Here is a 24,448-nt window from a genome sequence, read left to right as displayed (position 1 = left end):
TAATTTAGCTCCCATTAACATTAATGGTGGCTGTAGACATGCCCACAATGTTTCCAATTTATTTAGAAAGAAAAGGTGCCTATGTGCATATGGTCGTGGTGATAGTAGGGAAGTGTATTTATTTGCCCCTCCTTCTCCCCAAAAGTACACCACAACAAACTTTTGCTGCCATAAACAATTTTGTATTTGAGCCTATAGCTGAAAGTAGCCATCTTGTTAACAGATGTTATCTCGGACACTGACAGTTCAGGAATCCAATGGAAAACTAAAGCAGTTTTAAATAATTAATACCTATTTCACCCCTAAAATGTGAATAATTTATTACTAGTATTGTCAATGTTGTTGAAGCACATTGAGAATCAGTTTAAAATCTCTCCTAGTGGTGTTGCACTGCTGCTGTAATAAATATTAGTTCCTCGGCATGATTTCCAAGACTAAATTTCACATCTACCATCATGAAGCTAGATTCATTGACTCATTGTATTAATACTTATTCCAAACTTTTAAGCTACTGAGCTGAGCAAAATGGATGCTGTTTTCCTTCTCAGTCTGATTTTAAGTTGTCCCGAGTATTTTTTAGTATCGGCACCGAACACAGTAATCTACAGACCACAGAAGGCCAAGGAGCAAGCAAGTCAGTCTTAATAAACCAATCACTGCTCTCCACAATGACAGAACTCATTGTTTTAATGGTATATATTTAACTGCTAGATAAAGGCTTTGCAGGTGTATGTTTTAAGCTGGGACTTGAATCCAAGGATGGTAATAAACAAGACTGAGATAGTTTCTAACCTAAGGAGTGGTAAGAAGGAAGGCAAGGAGACTAGAATATGGAAACATGCACAGAGAATAGTTAGAAAGGGATCTTGTGCAGAGTACTCTGGGGGAATTGTGTGCATGTGCATAATTAGTTTCCTGCAGATTTCTTCGCTTCTCTGCAGAAAAATGATTTTCTGACAGGGAAGCAACAAGAGCGGTCATGCAGCCTTTTCCCGCAGTATGTTTCACATGCCCAGGGCAGCTGGCAGAGAGGTAAATCACTACAGGACAGGGGAAGACCCAGCTGGTGGCTCCTACCCTGTGCCAGGCTCAGCTGCTAGTCCTGGCTGGGTGGGGGAGGACAGGACTGCCTCTTCCACTGCATGGCATCTGGGGCTGTGTCAGACCCACCTCCAGATTTCTTCACTGGCTGTAGGAAGCTCTGCAAACTCCCTCCCCCCCTGCGCTTCCTGAATCCATTGCTCCTTAGCTGCAGGGAGAGGGATCACGGTACAGGGAACTGCTCCTCCATCTGCCCAACCCTCATGCATCCAGTCTCTCTCATACCCAGACCCTCCCACTGAGCCTCATGCCCCCCCATGATCCCCACTCCTCCTGCATCTTAACTACCCTAACAAGCCACCCACACCTGGACACCCACCCTACTGGCCTTCACCAGCTGTTCCTGGATCCCCACCCCACTGAGCCCCACTCCCCCAGCATCTGGACCCCCTAAGCTCCCCATACCCCCCCTTCATCCTCCCACTGAGCCCCAACCACATTCACCTGGACCCACCTGCAGAGTCCCATTATGGTTGCACCCAGAACCCCTTCCCCAAAAGCCCCTGTGCAGGCAGATCTCCCCTGCATCTGGCTCCCACACTGAGTTACCTGCACCCAGTTTTCCTCAGACAGAACCCTCTCAACCCACACCTACCCCATCCACACTTGGATCCTGCCTTGCTGAGCCGACCTGCCCACGCTGGTGCACCTGGCACAGAGGGGTGGGGCAGGGCTGGTCCTTGTGCAGCGCCGAGTTTGGGTGTAGCCAGTCACCGCAGAGTCTGTGTCCTGGGGGTGAGGGAGGGGAGCTGTACAGTGATCTCTCACCTCTGTGCAGCCAGGCATCTGTGCCCCCAATGCCATGCTGGAGCCTCCACATTTGACAAAATTTGCAGAATTGTATAATATTGGGTGCTGAATGTCTAATTTTTGGCACAGAATGTCCTCAACAGTAGCAGAGTAAATAAAGCAAGATGGGGGAATAGAAAGAAACAGGTGCAAAGGTATAAGTAGGAACATAGTATTTGCCTGGACTTGAAGGCTGAGGAAGGGTAGAGTTACCCCCACCTCTCAGATAGGGAAACTGAGGTACAGTGAAATGTGACATTGCTTTCCAAGGGTCACCGTGTCTGTCACAACCAGGAACAGATCCCACAGTTTCTGACCTCCAGTCAGTCCTATCTGTGAAACTACCCTCCCTCTCATAAATAAATTGGAGTGCAATTTAAGTGAAAGATGGCTATTACACAAAGGCATGTTCTGGATAAGATTCCAGTGGAAGAAAGAGTAGGTCTACAAATCATTATGTACGCTTTCGCTGCCATTTCATATTATACCTTCCAAGCGTTGCACAACTGTGAAATATGTGCTGAGATCAAAGGCAGGTGGTTTTCTTTTTTTTAAAAAGGGTTTCACGGCTAAATCCATAAATGGATTTACTTAGATAGAACAGTTCAGATGTCTAAGGCTCATCTCTGATCACCTTAAGTATAACACATTCTTCTTAGCCCTCAGCTCTGTGTAGGGAATCCTCTTTCACAGCAGTTTACCAGTGTTATGTGGTGTTTTCCATGGTAATGGTATGGTGATAACCAGTATAACTGAATTCAGTACAAACTGAATGCTTGTAATTTTCATATATTCTGTACTATAGAGGACTAAAACATTTTTCATGCCTACATTTTTTTCCATTCAGACTGTAAGGGATCATTGGTTATTACAGGCTTTTGGACCCTCTAAAATTTATAACACTTACCCAGAAACTATTTAAAAAAAAATTAGCTTCTGCTTAAGCTGCAGAAACTTGAGATAGTCTGCCCATCACATCAGCAGTAGCTGAAGAAGCTGACTTCCCATGAAATACTGACTCTGATAAAATCTGTATCTAAATTCTAAAATTGCAGAAGCCTAAATCAGAAGGCACTTATTCCCCCACGCCACATGAAAATGGACTTATGCACATTATCCCCATTGCTTAAGGAAAAAAAAATCAACTCCAACTGAAGTCATAAGAATCCATGCACTCAGAATAATTGGGCCAGGGCATAGATATGAATGGCTGTCCTCATGGAAAGTATCATGAAACTTTTAATAAGCTAGTAGTCAAGATCTCAGGTAAGCCTCACCCAGAGACAAAACATGTGCCACCATGCCACAGTGGGGCACTGATTCATTAAATGACTCTGAGGGAACAGTGCTACCTACAGAGTCATCAACACTACTTTGAGCAACAACATTTGCGTTTTTCTTAGCCATCTCCTACAAAAACTGACCCAGCCTAATTCTTTTGAGACAACTGGAAGCTTAATATGATATAGCATCATTTCCCACTGAACAGCTTGACAAGTTACTTGAAGTTATTTAAAAGAAATAGAAACAATTTTGAGAGATTTGACTGTATGGGAGTGACAAGGGAGGAAGTTTCAAACATGTAATTGCATCCATTTAAGAAGAGGGGGAAGTCTGGAGCACTGGTTACTTTAAAGACAAATACAGTATGAATGACATTTTGTAGCTAAAATTACATTGAGTTTGAAGACCTTTTAAAAGTGACTGATCAAGGTTAAAACTGGTAGTGAATTCTGTTTCCTGCCCAGAAACTTAATTAGTGATTGGGGAAGGTCAATTTAAGTTGCAGTTGAACTCAGGGACTGGAAGCATTGGCCAGAAGAGACAGAGATAAGCAGTGGAGATTGTTTGGAATTGTAACAGTCAAGATGAGAAATGAAAGCATGACTCAGAGTTTTAGCTACAGGTAGAGTCAGATTTAAAGTTTGAACTATTAAACAAATCTGGCAACTAAACACCATCTGGCAAGAGCACTAATAAGAAGCAAAGGCATTACAGAAGACTCCTGTTCCTTATCACTGAAATAGACATAATGCAGCAAGAATTAACCTTGAAAGAACAAATCACCAGATAGATGGTCAGTTGCCAAAACCTTAACAAAAAAAAAACAAAAACAAAACCCACAACACAGAACTGCAGTTTTATCCATATTCAGCATCAGAAAGTTCCAGTCCAGCCAGTTAGAGCTGTTTGCCAAACTATGTCAAATTAAGTCATGGCACACCCCATAAAGTGAGGTCATAGAAAGATACCCGCACATTCCAGGTGTCTTTCAACTTAGAGGTACGTAGGTAAGTCATAAACAGGCACCTAGTCATGTTGAATCCAATGCTACAAGGCATAGGCGGTGATTTATATGGGCCCATGGTGCCTGGCCACCAGGAATATTCCTGGCCTGGAGCCCAACTCCAGCAATGTTTGAGGTTGGGTCTCTCCCTTGGCCCCACCTTCTGCCCCTGGGCATTCCCCTTCCCCACTCCATGTGTCCCCCAGGCCATTTATACTGTTATTTAAGCTCATGTGTCTTCTGTTTTTACACCCCACAATTTGAAAAGAGGCAGGTAAAAGGAAATATCTGTCCAGAGAACAAATTTTCATATTTTCGCCATTCACCACAAACAATGAGGTCTTCTCTGCATTATTAAGAGAGATCTGTGAATGAAACAAACAGATGAGCAGTGGCAAAATATAGTTTGTAAAATAGTTCCTCCCATTTGCTAACATCAGATACTCTAATTGCATGTATACTTTGCAGCTTCCATAGGTGTTAATACCCCTACTGTTATTACTGTAATTTTCTATGCTGTGATGGCTAAATGCCTCATCACTAAATGCAACATGCTGATTCATCAGGCTCTCTTAGGTGTATTCCCTGTAATAAGGTTTACCTGTCACTGATCTTTTCTATTAAATCAGCATTCTGAAGGGTTCCTTTTACACTTCTCTTACCTGAAGTGCAGAAACCTGCCTTGGACAGTAATTATAGAGTTAGCAGCAATGCTAAAACTTAAATTAATGCAGAAGGAACTCTTTAATGGCACAGTGATTTGTGAAACCCTTTGAGCCACAGTAAGGAACTAATCATAGACTCACCCAAAATGTTTCCTGTATCATATCAATGATGGCAACCTTCTCTTAAATGACAAAACTCTTATTTGAATTTCCATGCACCCTGAAACTCAATACCTATGTAACATTCAGTATACATTACAATGTTTGCCAAATTGCTAGCTTAAATAAACCGCACAGGTTACTGGATAGAGCATTGGACTTGGAGTCAAGTCCAGGAGTGGGTAATTCTGGCTCTCGTAATGATCTATCACGTGTCACAGGATCATTTAGCCTCTGTGCCTCAGTTTCCTCAACTATAAAATAATACTTACACATCCTTTGTAGAGTCCTTTCAGACCTACAGATAAAGGCTGTGTCTGTACTAGCTTTTTTAAAAGATCTCCCACCACTGCACTAGCAGCATTTTTACCACAGTACTATTTAACCCTGCTTGGAGCAGATCTAGCTACCACAGTGGTAAAAACTAAGTGACCATCTGAGCCCTGTCTACAGTAGCACTCCCACCATTGCTAGCATCAGTGGACGAGCACCCGTCGACACGGAAGAGTCAGAGGTTTCCCAAAATATTATAATGTAGATAAGGCAGAAAACTACTACGGAAGAGCTCTGATTAGGTTGTTATATGTATAATTACCTTGTGACAAGAAGTTCAAGGTCTCAAATCAGATGTTTTATTTTTAAGGACATGAAAGCAATATCAGGGCTCTTTAAATAACCATAGGCAGTTATATTAATCTGCTCATTTGTTTACAAGACTACACACCTTTTTTAGAAAAGGCCAAAATAGGAGCATAAGGGATCTCAAGCAACCCAGTAGTGATGGTAAAAACTAAATCAAAGCTGAGTCTTTCTGCTACCCATATCAGTAGAAGTTACTCTTGTATGCATACCCCATGCCAATGAACATATTGTAAGCCTTCTTTTTAAGTCTAGTATACTCTGCAACATGTGCTGTAGCTGGGTTATTTTTGGACTCACACTTACTCTAAAGAAATGTTCCAGCAACAGTACCCTGCTTACACTAGACAGCCCTAGTACTGTCATCATTGCTATCATTGGTGGGGTGCAGTAGCAGCAGTTGAACAGTGGAGTATTTCCTGAAGAAGTCTAGTCTAGATAGACACAGGCGGAGAGACCAGCAGGGGAAGAAGACATCAGCTGTTTCAGCACACAAGGGAATTATGGATGTTAACTAGCTGGAGAGGTCATACCAGTTAATGTTCAAACAGCTGTGCGCTTTATCCACTGAATCTTTTATTACACTCTCTCTCTGAATTATAAAATCTGGCCACAAATAAAAGCTTTTGCAGGAAACTGACTTCAAACTCAAATAATCCCAACTACTCCTAGGATGCACCTTAGCTCAATATAGCAATAGATTCGTTTCCCTCTCCAGCAGAGCCCTTGATACACAAAGCGTGGCTCTAGCAGCCTAGAGTACTGGAATACAGAGCAGAAAACTATTTCGGTGCTGCAGCCGCCTACACTCATTTAGCTGACACGCGGGGTCTACTTCCTACCCGGCTTTAGTTGTTAAGGGGACTTCCCCAAAACCAAACCGGTTTGAAGTAGTGATCTTTTCCTGTACGCTTGACGTTAGCCGAAAACCTCCCTCCCTTCCATACCCTTCTCCAAATCAAGCGGAAACCTCCGCACATGGGCGATGAACGTACTTGCTAGACTTGCTCTCCAAACTGAGCGCTCATCTTGAAACAGATAAACTATGGCAAACAAACCCGTGTGCCCCGCATAGCGCTCAGGGCAGGTTAAGGAGCTGCTTGGCAGAGGTACAGGGGGTGCGTCTGAGGCGAAGACTCCAAACACTTCGCCTCCTCCACGGACCCCCGCTCCCTGAACGCCTGTAAAAAAAGCAAAGCGATGGGCGCTGCAAAAAAGGGGGAACAAGCCACTTCCTGCCAAGCGCGCTTTGTACCTTCGCCGCCTCTTGACAGCTCAGCCCAGCGCAGCTCACGTGTCTCCCACTCCGGTCCCCAGCAGTGCTGCTGGGCACAGCCCGCCCCGCCCGCGCGGCTTGCCCAGCCGCAAACACCCTGCTGGGCGAGGCACTTTCTGCAGAAGGGATCGTTCTGCCAGCCGCCTCCCCCGCCCTTCCTTCCCGGGGGGCGAGCGCTGGGGAGTTGTCCTGTGACTCCCTCCACCTCGCGCTCTGCCAGCGTGGCAGCGCCTCTTCCCCTCACAGCCCACAGCACCTTCACCCTGGTGCGGAGGGGACTGCGAGCTGGTCCCTTGCTGCCGGATGGCAAGGGGTTAAATCGGGGCGGCAGTCCGCACAGCGACTGTGGGCAAAGGCAACTTCTTGCACCCTCCAGCCACTGCACCTGGCCATGCACCCCTCACACCCCGCCCAGGCGCCTGTACGGCTTTAAATGCACTTGACTCACCTCACCTGCCTTCTCCTGGGCCGCCGCCGCCGCAGCTTTCCCTCTCCCCGGCCGCTGACAGCTGGGCTTTGTTGTCTCCACCCACCCCCTGCGCTTCGCCAGCTGCTCCACCCCGAGAGCCACGTGAACCAACCGGGCAAGCCCCTGGCTGCCGCTGGGCTCCGGATCGCTCCGGGGATGGGAGGAGAGCGGAGCGCGGGGGCAGAGGAAGTGGGGAGGAGGGAGGAGTGTGCGTGCCGGCGAGTGGCGGAGGAATGGCTTTGTCACAGCTGTGAGCAGCCACCCGCGCTCCCTGCCTTATCTCCGGGCACATTCTCGGCGACGGGGGAGCCTGATGTTTTCTTTTTTCTCCGTAACGCTGGCCCTGGGTTGCTCTGTTACAAGGCTTGGATGGAAGGGCAGTTAAATGGAAACGTCTCAGCGGTGGCAGCTAGAAAAAGCCAGGAAAAATATGCATCTAGCTCCCAACCCCCCCTCCCGCCAACAGAATATCGTGCCAGGGGATTGGGACATCTTCATTTATAGGAAAAACATCCCCAGATGAACAATTTGCCACGGTTCCAAACAGAGCGGCCGTATTTCCATTCCTTCTCTAGTATCGAGCTGTAGCAGCAAGCTTAAGCTTAAGCGCTTTACCGTGAGACAACAAGGTTCCTGACCTCGGGATCTCACAATCTAGGTAAGACCCTACAATCTAAGGACAGGAGCGTGCAAAGAGTGACGCTCAAAAATCAAGTTACTCCTGCACAGAGTCCCACTATTAGCATTCCGCCAGGGGGGCCATTCTCTCCAGCTATGATTTTTATAGCAGAGGCCTATCTCCATGGTATCCAAGTGCTGTGGTAACTACTAGGCTATACTTCTAGGGCTGGCTATTTGTAGGATGAGGCCCTATTATATTTCCCTTGTTTTCTCCCTGAAGTTGCACACTGCACAATAACCCATAACCCCTTAGCTTGTGTTCTGCAATGGGCTCTTAATACCCAAATAAGGGAAGGAGTTGGTTTTTTCTATAAAAATCTTAGAAATCACACGTGTTGGTTTTTTTCCAAAATCATCTAGCTTGTTCCCAAGAAATGAGATTCCCTTATGAAGCTGTCAACACCATGTCTTTAATACATTGCTTCACAGATGGACCATTAGTGATGTTCTGCCCACATAGGATCTTCATTTTGTGTCTTTTGGTTTTAAGCTCTCATGTCCATATACTTGTAAATTAAACATTGAGGATAGGTGATCTCTTCTGTACATTTCCCCCCTGGTTTCTTCTCTTTGTAAAAGCAACACATAACACTATAAGTAAGGGTTTGAAGTAGAAAAAAAATAGTGAGGGAATTAGTTATGTCCCATTACCCGGTGATCCCCACTCTGTGCCTTTTCCCCTTTCATAACTGCTGTTGTCTTTTTTCCTCCTTTTCCTTTCCCTGAAAGTTCACTTTGTGCATGGGTTATAACTAGATGAAATTAAGAAAAAATAAAATGTAAGAAAAAAATCCCTTCCTATCCTGAAGTTATGGTAGCCCCGTTGCTTGACTCATTTAAAACTAGACTGAATAAAGCACTAGAAATGTTATAGAGAATAATACAGTATGCTGTAGAACTGTCATGTATTGACAGGGGGATGGACTGTATGACCACATTAGTCTTATATAATAATCGGTCAATATCTATAATCTGTAATATCCCATCACACTGAGTAAGCATGTTAGCTGCCTTTTCCTGCTAAAATGATCAACAGTGAAATAATTAAGTGTTGACATTCAAATTGTTATACTTAGGTATCAGAGTTAATACCCTATTGAGATGAATTAGGGAAGTTCACACTTCTCAGAGTTACGGTTTTAGCTTGACTGCAGAGTTAGGGTATGTCTACACTTGGAGCTGGGCACATAATTCCCACCTGAGGAGATATACCCACACTAGCTCTAATTCCTTCTGCAAAGGCAGGGGCCCCTTTGGACAGAAGGTCCTGTTCATTTTCTGGATCAGAGAGAAGGCCCTGAGTATAAACCCAGCCTTTTTATATCAAAACCATTTTTTGTCTGTTGATCTCTGGAAAGCCAAGATTGATCCAGTATATGCAAGCCTTCCCAATGTATGATAAGTCTCAGGAGATGTTTACAACCAAAGTGATTTGCCTTAATCCTCCATCCTTCCCCACACATACACACACTGCTTTTGGTTCCTGGAGGAACTGTTATAACCTTTCCCCTGTCCCCCCTGAGTTCCATGCAATCCCTTGCCCAAAATGATACATAGACTTGATACAATATAGTCACCAAAGATAATGCATTGGATTTCAATGTCTGTCACATCACTCATATTCTTGAAACAGCCTTCCATCCATATCTTTCCTCAGATGAGTTGTTCCACAAGGCTATTCTGTGCTAATGATCACATGGCACACACTACTCAGGTGTCCAACACTTGTATTATTTTGAGAGTATGACTTTGTTCCAGTTTTCATTTGGATATTATAATGAGTGTAAATAACCATGTAATTCTATGGCTAATTAACATTGTCAATTAATTATGTTTCTGTTCAGCAAGTTAGAGAAGCTTCCATCTCTCTGATGTACAAATCTCTAACTTGCTGAGCAGGAACATGGCTAATTAGCTATGTTAGTTTGATTTGATTTTGTTTATGGCATTATGTTTGCAAAAACAAACAATACAGCAGTAGGAAAAAGTCTGTAACTGCTCAAACATCTCAACAGATAATTTATAGTTATATGTTAGTCCTGGTTTTGGGAACTGAACGGAGTATAACTAGAGTTGGGAAAATACTGCACAAAATCATTCTCCAGTGAACATTAGTTTGAATTTTTTAGTGAATTTATTTTAACTGTGCTCATTCTCCATTTGTATTCTTTCCAAGAATACACTAGCAAATGGGTTTACTGGTAAGAACGTTCATGGAAACTTTGCAGAAAGCAACATCTAAATTTGTAAATGGAGGTGTGGGGGACGGCAATAATAGCAAATCCCAACTGAGGATAAGAAGTGTATGCTGTCTTTGGGGGATTGGTACTACTTGTTACTCTTGATGGATTTTTTTTTCCATTTCTCAACTGTTAACATACTCTTTTCAAAGAGGAAAAACAAATAAAACAAAGCTAAAGAGACACATAACCAAGATTCCAGGTATAACAGTTAAAAAAGGGAGCAGCCAAATAAATCCTTAACAAAACTGATACTTAGGATCACAGGTTCTCATTTTTAAAAATTCATGAGAAACTGCCAGATTTATTTCTACTTTGTCACCTCACAGGCTAGTGGTATTAACTTCCTCCCTTAAAAAAGAGTCTTATCACCTCTGCGAGCCTCATTTAATAGACCTGGCTAAGCAGCAGTTCTGCGGAAAAAGACCTGGGGATTACAGTGGACGAGAAGCTGGATATGAGTCAGCAGTGTGCCCTTGTTGCCGAGAAGGTTAATGGCATATTGGGCTGCATTAGTAAGAGCATTGCCAGCAGATTGAGGGAAGTGATTATTCCCCTCTATTTCGCACTGGTGAGGCCACACCTGGAGTTAGGGTGACCAGATGTCCCGATTTTATAGGAACAGTCCCGATTTTTGGGTCTTTTTCTTATATAGGCTCCTATTACCCTTCACCCTCATCCCGATTTTTAAACACTTGCTTTCTGGTCACCCTACCTGGAGTATTGTGTCCTGTTTTGGTCCTCCCACTACAGAAGGGATGTGGACAAATTGGAGAGTGTCCAGCGGAGGGCAATGAAAATGATTAGGGGACTGGGGCATATAACTTATGAGGAGAGGCTGAGGGAACTGGGGTTATTTAGTCTGCAGAAGAGAAGAGTGAGGGGGGATTTGATAGAATCCTTCAATTACCGAAAGGGAGGTTCCAAAGAGGATGGAGATCGGCTATTCTCAGTGGTGGCAGATGATAGAACAAGAAGCAACGGTCTCAAGTTGCAGTGGGGGAGGTCTAGGTTGGATATTAGCAAAAACTATTTCACTAGCGGAGTGGTGAAGCACTGGACTGGGTTACCTAGGGAGGTGGTGGAATTTCCATTGTGATGGGGCAAGGCCAGATGGCTACAGTAAAGTACCAAGAAACAGGTATGTTAGCCCCAGGCTAAACAAATCCCTAGGACCCTGGTAACCAACGAGGAGCAGTGGGCGTTGTCCGGGGTTCTCTGCTTGGTGTCCCCATCGGGTTCCCTTCGTTTAGCCCTATGACCTCACTCCCGATCCTGTTTTTTTCATTAGTTGTCCCCCATAATTACTTGGTGTCCCAGACCTGTGGGTCCTCCCCTTAGGCTGGGGGGAGGCCCTTTAGAAGTGGGCGGGCTTTGCCCGCCCACCCCCACTGGATGCCAATAGGGCCCTGGTAACCAAATAGCAGTTGCTCCAGGTTAATCAAGGCACCTGGGGCCATTTAAGATCTTTCTAGAAGGCAGTGGAGATAGCTACTTTAATTAGAACACCTGCAGCCAATCAAGGCAGGCTCATCAGGGCACCTGGGTTTAAAAAGGAGCTCACTCCAGTCTGGCAGGGAGGAGCCAGAGGAGAAGGAGCAAGAAGCTGAGAGTGAACTGCTGGAGGATTGAGGAGGACAAGCATTATCAGACATCAGGAGGAAGGTGTTTGGAGGAGGCCATGGGGAAGTAGCCCAGGGAGTTGTAGCTGTCATGCAGCTGTTACAGGAGGCACTATAGACAGCTGCGATCCACAGGGCCCTGGGCTGGAACCCGGAGTAGAGGGTGGGCCTGGGTTCCCCCCCTAAACCTCCCAACTCCTGATCAGACACAGGAGGAGCTGACCCAGGCTGTGGGTTCCACAAGAGGGGAAGATCACTGAGGTGAGCAAATCTGCCAATAAGCGCAGGACCCACCAAGGTAGAGGAGGAACTTTGTCACGCCATCCATAGAGGTTTTTAAGGCCCGGCTTGACAAAGCCTTGGCTGGGATGATTTAGTTGGTGTTGGTCCTGCTTTGAGCAGGGGATTGGACTAGATAACACCCTGAGGTCTCTTCCAACCCTAATATTCTATGGTAGTATTTTAGTTCCTCAGATACATCAGTGAGTTTATTTTCACACCTTGCCTATGAGATAGGGAGGTATCAAATGCAACCTTGACAAATTGGAGAACTGGTCTGAAATCCACAAGATTAAATTTAATAAAGACAAGTGCAAAGTACACACTTACGAAGGGAAAAAAATCAAAAGCACAACTACAAAATAAGAAATAACTGGCTAGATTGTAGTATTACAGAAAAGGATCTGGGGGGTTATAGTGGATCACAAATTGATATGAATCAACAATATGATGCAGCTGCAAAATAAACTATTATTATTAATCTGGGGTGTATTAACAGGAATGTATGTAAAACACTGGAGGTAATTGTTCCATGCTACTCAGCACTGATGAGGCTCAGCTGAAGTACTGTATCCAGTTTAAGAAAGATGTGGACAAACTGGAAAAAGTCCATAGGAGAGCAATAAAAATGATAAAAGGTATAGAAAAACTGACCCTAGGAGGAAAGGTTAAAAAACTGATCCTGTTTAGTCTTGAGAAAAGAAGACTGAGGGGGGAGCTGATAAGTCTTCAAATATGTAAGGACTATCATAAAGAAAATGGTGATCAGTTGTTCTCCATGTCCACTATAAGTAGGACAAAAAGTAATCAGCTTAATCTTCAGCAAGGGAGTTTTAGGTTAGATATTAGAATATTTTGGATAACAACCAAATATATTACATATATTATGAGCTGGAATGTTAGATCCCTATTTACTCCAGGCCAGACTGAGCTAGTAGCAGGAGGAGGTAAGGAACTTACATATTTCTGTTTCTGCCACACAAGACACAAACTAGCTGTGTACAAGAGAATTCACGGCTTAAAATTATTCTTTCCTTTATTCTGGAAATTCAGGTGGACAAGCGAAGTATAAGGATGCCATTGCTTTAGCAGTGGACAAGAGAACAGATACTTCAGTGAAGAGCTGGAAACTGGTGTCTGAGTAAATTGTCATAGCAAGGTTTTACTACTGCCTACAGTAAACTATGCACAACTGTGATTGGCTGTGATGCACCAACAGAAGATGCAGAAGAGGAAGAGGACAGCTGGTTAGCACTGTAGACAAGATTCCTGGTCATGATATGATTTTCATGAGGCAGATACAGATACAAAGCTGGTAGTGGGCATGGTGAGCTAATTAACAGTGTTGGACCACACAGCATTGGGACAGCAAACAATAATGTGAAACAGTTATCAACTTATTGTGAAATGCCAAAGTGATATTCGGTTTCCTCACAAAAATATGCCAAAGATTATATGGAACTGACCAGATGGTCAAACCATAAACCAGATTGACCACATTATTATCAGTAAAAGGCATAAATGGTCACTGCTGGATGTTGGAGTCTATAGAAGTGTCAAGTGTGGCATGAACTACTAATGGGAAAGATTAAGTTAAAGTCCAAAAAGAAGATGGGTGCAACTGGAGCCAAATTTGATCTTGATAAGTTGAAGGATAGCTCTGTGAGGGAATATACAAGATGACACTTTCAAGGCATTTCAGGCCATTAAAATGCAACAATAAAGAAATCTCACTCAAGACTGAATGGGGGAAATTCAAGGAAGGGATAAAAAATGCAGTGGAGAAGTTATTGGAAAGCATAAGCAAACAAGGAAAAGCTGGACAAGCAATGAAACAAAAACATTATGATAAAGTGTAAACAGGCTAAGACTGCTGGGAAAGTGAAAGAATTAGAATTAAAAAGCACTGTGAAGAAATAACAAGGATTGGACTAGCAAAAGTTCTGGAAAGAAAAAGCTCAACAAATGGAGGCGGAGTCAAGAAAAGATATGAAAATTATATGCAAAAAAGTTAAGTTGTATGGAACACAATCAGGCCAACAATTCAAGCAATAAGAAAGGCTACCTGCGAACTGACAACAAATGCAGAAGAGGTGCTGGAAGGATGGAGGGAGCATTTTAACAAAATGCTGAACCTGCAGTTCATCCAGATACAAGGATTTTAGAAATGCTAGATGAACAGGTCCCCTTGCAAGGTAGAAAGGTTACCAGCACTGAACCACCATAAGAAGAAATAGAAAGAGCAGCAAAGGAGTTAAAAATTGGGAAAGCTGCAGGAATAGACAATTTATCCACTGATTTTTAAAAACCTGGAAGGACAAGTGCTGTCAAAGCATTAGGAAGAGTATATAAGAAGGCATGGGAGCAACAGGAGGTACTAGATGGTTAGATAAAGGCAACAGTTGTACCAATCCTGAAGAAAGGAAAGCCTGCCAATACATATAATTATAGGGGAATAAGCTTATTATCAGTACTGGGAAAAATAATGAGGAAAGTAACTGTCAACAGATTAAGGGCAGTTTTAAAGGAAGTAGTAGGCACAGAATAGTGCAGCTTCAGACCGGACTGAAGTTGCACTGATCATATATTCATACTCCAACAGTTGATGGGGGGGAAAAAAGCGAGAACAGGAATTAAAGATGCTTGCTGTTGTCATCGACTTCATGAAGGCATTTGATTTGGTTTGGAGGGAAACATTATGGAAAGTAGTAAAATCTTAAGGAGTTGCAGATAAGATAACTACAATTATAACAGTTATGTAGGAAGACTCCTGTAAGAGTTGGTGGAAAATTAAGCAACTAGTTCAAGTCAATGTTTGGTGTAGTCAATTTGGACTTAACAAATAATTGCCAAGAAGACAAAGTGGTTGCATCTTGGAAAAGGGACAATAAATAAAGTGTTTAAATACAGCAGCAGTGAAGTTGTAGAAGAAATAAAATCTTGTGTGTTTCTTGGAAGCTTGATAAATTCCAACGGTTGCATTAAAGATAAGGCTAAAAGGAGATGTGCTTTAGCGATAAGTGTTGCACAGAAGTTGATGAAATTATGGACTGAGGAAAACATTGTTTGGTGCCAAAGAGAATTTTTCATACCACTGTATTATGAGTATTACTCTATGGTCTGGAAGCAGCCGCCTTAAACAGAACAGTCATCAGAAGGCTGGAAGTAGTAGTGATGAGAGTTTTTTTCAGAAGGTAGCAGGTTAAAAGTGGAATGATTTTAAGACAAATGAAGAAATTAGAAGTCAATTAGGATGTGAAGTCAGGGTACGGGATTGGCTGTCCACCCCACATTTTCCCTGGTCAATTCCCTTTCAAGGAGGTGATCCAGGGGGAGAGTAAGCACTGAAGTCCTGCCCCAGACTAGGGAATTTGACAAGAGCCTGAAAAGGGTGAAGTAGCCACAGGGAGTGGAAGAAGCTCCAGGGGTAAACCCACAAACAGGCAAAGAGATAGGGAAGTAGAGATGGAGGGAGCCCAAGGAAACAGCAACAGTATCTGAGACTGAGCAAACCTAGGCTGCTAATCATAGGGTCCCTTGGCTAGAACCCAAAGTAGTGGGCAGGCCTGGGTTCCCCTAACAGTAACTGGCACAGGACTAGGAGTCAGAACATCTGCTATCTCAGGCAGTCTTCTGGACAGCTTGTCTGATGGGACTTTGTTGCCCCGGAGTAGGGGGACTATATGGTGACCTGTCTGGAGAGCTGAGACATGAAGAGGGAGTACCCTGAGTCATGGAGAGAGAGAGAGGGGCCACAGCATGGGCAACCACCAGAAGGGGATGCCAGACATGATTAAAGCTAATTATTAGATCCAACCATAATGAGGTACACCTGAAGTGAGTGAATCCTTTACAGGCTGCAATCAAAAAGCTTACGATGGTGGGAACGCTGCTGAAGACAAACAGATGATAGGATGCCAAAGAAAATGATGCAAAAAGAGACAAGGTCAGTTGGACCTAGAGACAGACCAATGACTAGATGGTGAGACATTATATGCAAGGGCATGACCAGGCTGTGTTTAACTGAGAAACAAACTCTGGACATGAATGAATGGGGGTGATGCTGTACTGCTCCCTGTGTCTGTAAATAGCTTTGAGATGAGACTAAGATTAAGAAAAACTTTCTAACTATAAGGATAGTTAAGTACTGGAATAGGCTGTTAACGGAGGCTGAGGAATCCATGTAACTGGAGGTTTTTAGGAACAGATTAGACCAGTGGTGGCCAACCTGCAGCTGCACATGGCTCATCAGGATAATCCACTGGCCAGCAGCCAGATTGTTTGTTTACATTTGCACGGCCGCCCACAGCTCCTAATGGCCGCGGTTCGCTGTTCCCAACCACTGGGAGCTGTGGGCGGCAGTGCAAATGTAAACAAACAAACCAATCTGGTGGCCCGCCAGTGGATTACCCTGATGGGCTGCTTCTGGCCCACAGGCCACAGGTTGCCCACCACTGCCATATGCACGAGTGTTCACATGAGTTCATTCATCAGGACACTACCTCCTAAATTCAGGTGCCCATTTAGCATTTAAAAACACAGAAAACTGCAGCAAATCTGCAAAGAAAAAGGAAAAACAAGGATCAGAATTTGAAACATAGAATGAGTACCTAAAGAGGGACATATTATACACCTAGGGACACAGCAGCAGTTGGTTCAGGACTGAACTTGAAACACAAAGGACCATTGCATTATAGAAGGTCCTCCATATGATCAGTCATTGTATATCATTAGGTGTGCTTGCTTATCTTTGGGCACTCAACCCTTGTGGTGAGAAACCATTATAGATATTTGTAAAGAGCTCTTTACACTTGCTATACAGCCACAAATGGAATAGTAGCAATTAAGCAATGGAAGATGCTCAGCCTAATTTATTACTGAACACTTTGTGCCAAATCCTGCCATCTTTTACATGCATGAAGCCTCACTGATGTCAATGCATTTGCAGGAGTGTAACTAAGGGCCAGGGCCGGCGCTTCCATAAGGCAACCCTAGGCGGTTGCCTAGGGTGCCAAGATTCGGGGTGTGGCATTTTGTGCACTCCCCTTGGGGCGCACGGGAGCTTCCGGTTCCACTCCCGTCACGCCACCGAAGGAGGACCTTCTGCCGACGTGCCGCGGAAAACAGCGGCAGGCAATTGAGCAGCTCAGTGACTGCCGCTGTCACCTGTGGCATTTCGGTGGAGGGTCCTTCTTCGGCGGCGCGACGGGAGTGGAAACGGAAGCTCCTGTGCGCCCCGTGGGGAGCGCACAAAATGCTGCCTCCTGAATCCTGCCTAGGGAGCCAGAAACCCTGACGTTGCTCCTGCTAAGGGCAAAATGTGGCCCTCTGACTCACTTTAATTCATTACTGTATTTAAATTCTCTAAACCTACTTTGTTACTGAGTTTAAAATATCTTGTGGGTTCTCCATTGGGAAAGTGAGAAGGAAAGGGTAAGTTATCCTGTGTAGTGCATAACAGCACAGTACTCTGTGAGTATATGAGGAGGTACCCAAAGTACCAAACCCATAAATATAGTGCACAGTTTGTCATATTACTAAAGACTTACACCTTGCAAAGCCATCTGAATTTAAAGCCAGCATTTATGGCTTCAGTTGTTTCTCCTTCATGAACTCCTTCATTAATTGTAAGAGTTGGATGCAGTATTATTATTCTTTTACCTTTACAGTGCCCCAAAATGTGCTATGTTCATAAGATCTGATCTAATTCTCATTAAAGTCATTAAGAGTCCTTCAATTGACTTTAATAGGTATTGAACTGGGCCCATAGTGACAAAACTAAGCTTCCTAGAAAAAATATAGTGCCTAATTAAAGGTGAACAGCACAAGGAATTATTAAATTTCCCTCAACTTTAGCTGAATGCCACCAATAGTCTGATTAAAAGCAGCATTCAGTACAGCTAGTTGGAAAATGTTATTTTTGTCCATGGAAAATTTTGATTGTTCATTGAAAACTCAAACCAAAATGTTTTTAGCCTAAAATAAAAGCAAAACAAAACATATTTTGACAAAAAAGTCACATTCCATAAAAAGCAGTTTTCACAAAAATTCATTTAGTCCAAATCCCTATTTTTCCATCAAAAACAGTTTTGACAGAAAACTTTCAACCAGCTCTAGCATTCAGCACATTATTGGCTTTGAAATTTTCTTTCTTTTTGGATCCCAGGACCCCGCTGCATTTATGCTCCATTGTGCAATATAGGAAATATGAAGTCAATAGGAGCTGAGTGCTCAGCTCCTAGAAAGATTAAGCTCTAACTCAGTACTTATCGAATCGAGTATGGAATTCCAGTGTAAGAAGCTTCCAGTCAAGAGAAGGTCACGTAATTGCAATCCCTATTATGCTTTTTTTGTTGTTGCAAAATTTTAAATATTTTTATGTTCAAATGGGTATGAAACATGAAAGATTAAATAATATATTAAAGAATAAACACCTTTAGTGGAGGTGCAACTCCTCCCGTCTTCTCATTCCTTATGTGAGATATAGAATGAAAATGGCAATAGTACAGCTTGAAGAGAGAAAGTAGCTTAGATATGTTCATAACACTTTGTTTGGAGACATACTTTTGTCATGATATAATTCCCTACTCTGAACCTTAGCGTCCAAAAGATGGGGTACCAGCATGAATTCCTCTAAGCTCAATTACCAGCTTAGTACTTGTAGCACTGCCACCAACCAGGAATTCCAGTGTCTGGTACACTCTGCCCCCCCCCCCAACCTTCCCTGGGGATCCCCAAGACCCAGACCCTCTGGATCTTAACAAAAGGAAAGTAAACCTTTTCCCTCACCGTTGCCTCTCCCAGGCTTCCCCTCCCTGGGTCACCCTGGAAGATCATTGTGATTCAAACTCCTTGAATCTTTAAACAGAGAGGAAAATTCACCTTCCCCCCTCCTTCTCTCTCTCCCTCCCCAGACTCTCCCTGAGAGAGAAAGTATCCTAACACAGAGAAAAAATTAACCTCTCTCTCCCTCTTCCCTCCTTTCTCCCCACCAATTCCCTGGTGAATCCAGACCCTGTCCCCTGGGGTCTCACACCAGAAAAAAAAAAAACAATCAGGTTCTTAAACAAGAAAAGCTTTTAATTAAAGAAAGAAAAAATAGAAAAAATTATCTTTGTAAGTTTAAGATGGAATATGTTACAGGGTCTTTCAGCTGTAGACACTGGGAATACCCTCCCAGCCTAAGTATACAAGTACAAATTAAAATCCTTTCAGCAAAATACAAATTTGAACTCCTTCCAGCCAAATACGCATTTGCAAATAAAGAAAACAAACATAAGCCTAACTCGCCTTATCTACCTAGTACTTACTATTCTGGACATATAAGAGACTGTATCAGAAAGATTGGAGAGAAACCCGGTTGCACGTCTGGTCACTCTCAGAATCCAGAGAGAACAACCAAAAACTAACAGCACACACAAAAACTTCCCTCCCTCAAGATTTGAAAGTATCCTGTCCCCTGATTGGTCCTGGTCAGGTGACAGCCAGGCTCACTGATCTTGTTAACCCTTTACAGGCAAAAGAGATATGAAGTACTTCTGTTAACTCTTACTTATCTGTTTATGACAACTTTGTAAAATATATTTAAGAAAGTTCTTCATTTTTCCGCAATGTCTTCAGAAAGAAACTCACAAGTGCTAGATGGGAGAGTAGAATTGTTTGGAGGAATGCACACAGCCTGTCCTGAATGGTGTCTCTACAGTTGAAGTAGTACAGCCTGTCCAGTTTACCTCTTACTGTTGTGCACTGAAGTATAAATTGTCAGAGATACATCCTGAGACACCCGTAGGCAAAGGCAATGTAATTAATCATTGGAAATGTTCCACTGCAGCAAGCTAGGCTGAACTACAACAATTCTGAAGGAATATTCTTTAGGATATAGTCACTTGTTTTTGTTGCTATCCTAAATACACTGGGAATATTATTTCTGCTCACTCAATCTGAATGAACCAATTACTTTTAAGAATACATTAAGTTAAAGGGATATTATCAGTAGGGTCAAATATGACCCATGGTGAAATATGACCTACTTAAAAATGATTTTCCAGAGAAAAATCTTTTCCTGATTCAAATATTCACCATTTTGGTGACAAGAAATAATATTTAGTCCCTTACCCCACCAAACCCCCCCCCCAAAAAAACAAAAAAACCCGGAACCACACACACACACGGTACCATTTTAAAATAATGCACACTATGGGTGAGCTCTTCCTGCTCACTCTGCAGGCAGCAGCTAACCAAAGTCCAAATTAAGAACATGTATTGGTGCTTTCTTGACTAGGGATGCTTTCTTGAATCAGGACCCAACTAATCTTATTCCCAAAGTGATGCAGTCATCTTGGATAATCTGTTTTTGGTTCATTGTAGGCCATGAAGCTGAAGGGTTTGGGCAGACTCTTACTATGGCTTTAGTGCAGGTTAACTGAGTTTGCCTTCCCATTGACACTGTTATCATGGCTTAACCTATTAGCGTTTGTCAGCCTCAGTGGCTCTTTGTCAGGCTTCTGGCTGCTGCCTCACAAGCCATGAGATTTCTGGATCAGATAATCATGATGCAGATGGTGTAACCAAGGAAAGAAACAAAAACACTCAGATTAATTTCAGCTTCATTAGCAACAGAAGAAAAATATTTGTCAAACAGAAATAGGTGAAACAGGGAACGAATTGCATTTTTAAACTTTAATGGTGGTTACAATTAAAGAAAAGTAACAGTCTTCTTTTTAGGGCCATATAGCCATCTCCATGAATATACCTGTCAGGTGATAATGATAGGGAGCGCATATGGAAAGAGGGAAACACTGACTCAGTGACATGTTTCTTTCCCTGTAACCTGTGGAAACTTGGGGTGCATGGAACTGAGGTATGTGAGAGCCAGAGGTGGGGCAAGCACAGACACTATCCATACCTATCTGATTAGGCATGGATACTGTCCCAGCATAATTAACTCTGACTCAGAACCGCCACTGCTGAACAGCCACAGGGGAAGCAGCAAAGGATAGATTAAATGGCTATTACTGGAAACGTTCTCATTAGAGAGGTATTGGCTCGGGCAGCCTTGCAAATGTTTAACAATTGTCCCAAGAGCCATGCAGAACATGGACATCTGCTGGGGCAAGGAGTCAGGCCTTGCCTGTATTATAATTGGGACAAATCCTTCCCGTGATGAAATGATTTGAAGAAAACTGAGTTGAAACTCATGGAGATACCTGCTCTTTACAGTTTTTCCCCTAATATAGGACAGTCTGGCTCAGAAGTTAAAATTCTTTAAAGAATACATTTTCTTTAAGATTATTTGTGCTTTTCACTGTCACTAATGTTGGAAAGAGCTGTATTCTTTTCTCCACGACCCTCAGTAATAGAAGAAATGAAATAACAGGATAAGGCAAATGGAATTGCCTAATCTGAAAAACAATGACATTTTTCCTCTATTGTGACACAGAAGTCATTTCAGATTTTAATACCAGCTGGGATCACTTCCATCCTCAGACATAAATTAATTCACATGATTAATACCACAGGCTAATGAGTTCAGTCTATGGCATCTGACATAAAAATCCGTGAATTAGCAAGTACAGGTAATGAAAGAACCCCTGCTTTAATATCTCAGAAGAAAGCCAGCCACCCTGAAAAGCAGATGAACTCTGTTTAGAAAGCTGGATCAGGACTTGTGTAAATGAATCTACAAGGAATAAAACTAACAATGGTGGAAGAGTCTTGGGGACTGAATATCACCAGTCAATAGAGCTTTGGGAAAAAAAACAAAAAACCTTCCTAACATTGTTTGTCATGCTACCATGTGTTTCTTTGTTCTCTCAGAGAATTAATTCTGTACACCACCCATGAACGCACATTTGGCTTCATCTCATAACAGAGGGAGTAACAATAAGACAATAAAAAATAACATTTTCCAATTAGGTTGCAGATTTTATGTAAGCAGTTCACATCACTACCAGTCTTTTGATACTAAAGTTTGTTTTATTAAATTTTATATTTGAAAATACATTCAAGCCAATAACTATTCACTCATTACAATGAGCAATATGGAAACTAATAATAAATGACTAAATCCTCTCTCATAGAACAATACAATTTACATCAGCAATACCCAACTTCACACAGGACTTTCCATCCTTCAGTTAGAGTAGATTTTTAGGCTAAATGTGATGAGCAAGGAACACTTTCTAAAGCAATAAAAGGGAAGTAACATGCACCTGAATACAGACAGTGACCTTTGAACCTAAAAAGCTGGGGCTCCTATTTGAAGTAAACATAAATGTGAATATCTTCCCAGTAACACAAGAAGTAAATCAAACATTGGACGGGGCTATTTGACTATAGCCTCAGCCTCAGGTGTGTTGTCTGACTAAAAACACAGATATCCAGTTCTTGTCCAGTGGGAATTTGGGGCGGGATCCAACGCTGTTGGACTTAGCTGTTACAACGCTGAGCATCAAAATGCCTCACTTTTGGGTGTCTACAACATCACCAGGGCAACACTGTGATCCACAAAGCTGGGTTAGGCCCCTAGGCTCCCCATACAATGAATGGGGAGAGAGAGAGACAGGTGTCTTAGAATGAAATCCACAAAAACCTTAGAAAGCAATCCACAGAACTGGCTAAGCTACCTTATAGGAGATGGTGACAACAGGGATGTGTGCTAAATTAAGCCTCTCTCTCAGATATAGGGGCCTAATCTGGGCACCTTTCATGGTATAATCCCCACTCTGAACCTTAGCGTCCAAAAAGATGGGGTACCAGCATGAATTCCTCTAAGCTTAATTACCAGCTTAGAACCTGTAGCGCTGCCACCAACCAGGAATTACAGTGCCTGGTACACTCTGGTCCCCACAAAACCTGGCCCGGCGACCCCCAAGACCCAGACCCTCTGGATCTTAACACAAGGAAAGTAAACCCTTTCCTTCACCGTTGCCTCTTCCAGACTTCCCCTCCCTGGGTTACCCTGGAAGATCACTGTAATTCAAACCCCTTGAATCCTGAAACAGAGAGGAAAATACACCTTCCCCCCTCCTTCTCTCTTCCCCTCCCAGATTCTCCCTGAGAGAGACAGTAATCCTAACACAGAGAGAATGTAGCCTCTCTCTCCCCCTTCCCTCCTTTCTCCCCACCAATTCCCTGGTGAATCCAGACCCAGTCCCCTGGGGTCTCACCAGAATAAAAAAAACAATTAGGTTCTTAAACAAGAAAAGCTTTTAATTAAAGAAAGAAAAAAAACAGTAAAAATTATCTTTGTAAATTAAAAAAAAAATGGAATAGGTACAAGGTCTTTCAGCTATAGACACTGAGAACACCCTCCCAGCCTAAGTATACAAGTACAAATTAAAATCTTTTCAGCAAGATACCAATTTGAACTCCTTTCAGCCAAATACACATTTGAACTTCTTCCAACCAAATACACATTTGCAAATAAAGACAACAAACATAAGCCTAACTCGCCTTATCTACCTAGTACTCACACTATTCTGGATCTATAAGAAACTGTATCAGGGAGATTGGAGAGAAACCTGGTTGCACATCTGATCCCTCTGAGCCCCCAGTGTGAACAGCAACCAAATCTAACAGCACAGCACAAAAAACTTCCCTCCCTCAAGATTTGAAAGTATCCTGTCCTCTGATTGGTCCTCTGGTCAGGTGACAGCCCGGCTTACTGAACTTGTTAACCCTTTACAATCAAAGAGATAGAAAGTACTTCTGTGCTATTAACTTTTCTTATCTGTTTATGACAGCACCTATCTCTGCTTGTCATCCATGAATGGGAACCTGCTACCTGGAAAGTCAGTCAGCTTATGCACCTAAGCTGCTTCTTGGGGGAATGAGTTAGGCCTCATGCTGCACAAAACAACGAGGAGGAGGAGGGCTTACAACTTTTAGCCTAGGGCAATGGTTTCCAAACTTTAACAACCTGTGAACCCCTTTCAATAAATGTCAAGTCTTGCGAACCCCCTCCTAAATATGAATATTTCCAGACAGGGCCGGCTCCAAGGTTTTTGCCACCTCAAGCAGCAAAAAGAAAAAAAAAAGCCACGATAGAGGTCTGCAGCTCTACCACCACCACTTCAGTCTTTGGCAGCAATTTGGCAGCTGGTCCTTTACTCCAAGAGACGGTGAGGGACCCGCTGCCAAATTACCACCGAAAACCCGGACGTGCAGCCCCTCACTGTTGGCCGCCCCAAGCAGCTGCTTGCTGGGCTGGTGACTGGAGCTGGCCCTGTTTCCAGGGATT

General features: G+C 43.1%; 1 protein-coding gene and 1 long non-coding RNA gene across 4 annotated transcripts in view; one reads left to right on the top strand and one right to left on the bottom strand.

Annotated features, from left to right (window-relative positions):
* MAPRE2 (microtubule associated protein RP/EB family member 2) overlaps positions 1 to 7,589 on the bottom strand; it is a 162,233-nt gene extending 154,644 nt beyond the window's left edge. Inside the window, exons 1-2 of one of the 3 annotated variants that reach the window (XM_030553050.1) lie at positions 7,365 to 7,441; positions 6,636 to 6,821 (exon numbers count right to left, since the gene is read on the bottom strand). The gene's annotated coding sequence lies outside the window, so the exon portion shown is untranslated. Of the gene's footprint in view, positions 1 to 6,635; positions 6,822 to 7,364 lie in introns of all 3 variants that reach the window. The other 2 variants (XM_030553051.1, XM_030553053.1) reach the window with 2 other exon arrangements.
* On the top strand, positions 7,579 to 24,164 carry LOC115646768. Its single transcript, XR_003999118.1, has 2 exons — positions 7,579 to 8,043; positions 23,952 to 24,164. It is a non-coding gene; the product is annotated as an uncharacterized LOC115646768 (long non-coding RNA).
* The last annotated feature ends 284 nt before the right edge of the window (positions 24,165 to 24,448 follow it).

This window comes from Gopherus evgoodei, chromosome 2 (assembly GCF_007399415.2).
Source record: "Gopherus evgoodei ecotype Sinaloan lineage chromosome 2, rGopEvg1_v1.p, whole genome shotgun sequence".
NCBI classification, from domain to species: Eukaryota; Metazoa; Chordata; order Testudines; family Testudinidae; genus Gopherus; species Gopherus evgoodei.
Note: the sequence above shows the minus strand (reverse complement) of the source record. Positions and strands in the feature narration are given on the sequence as shown.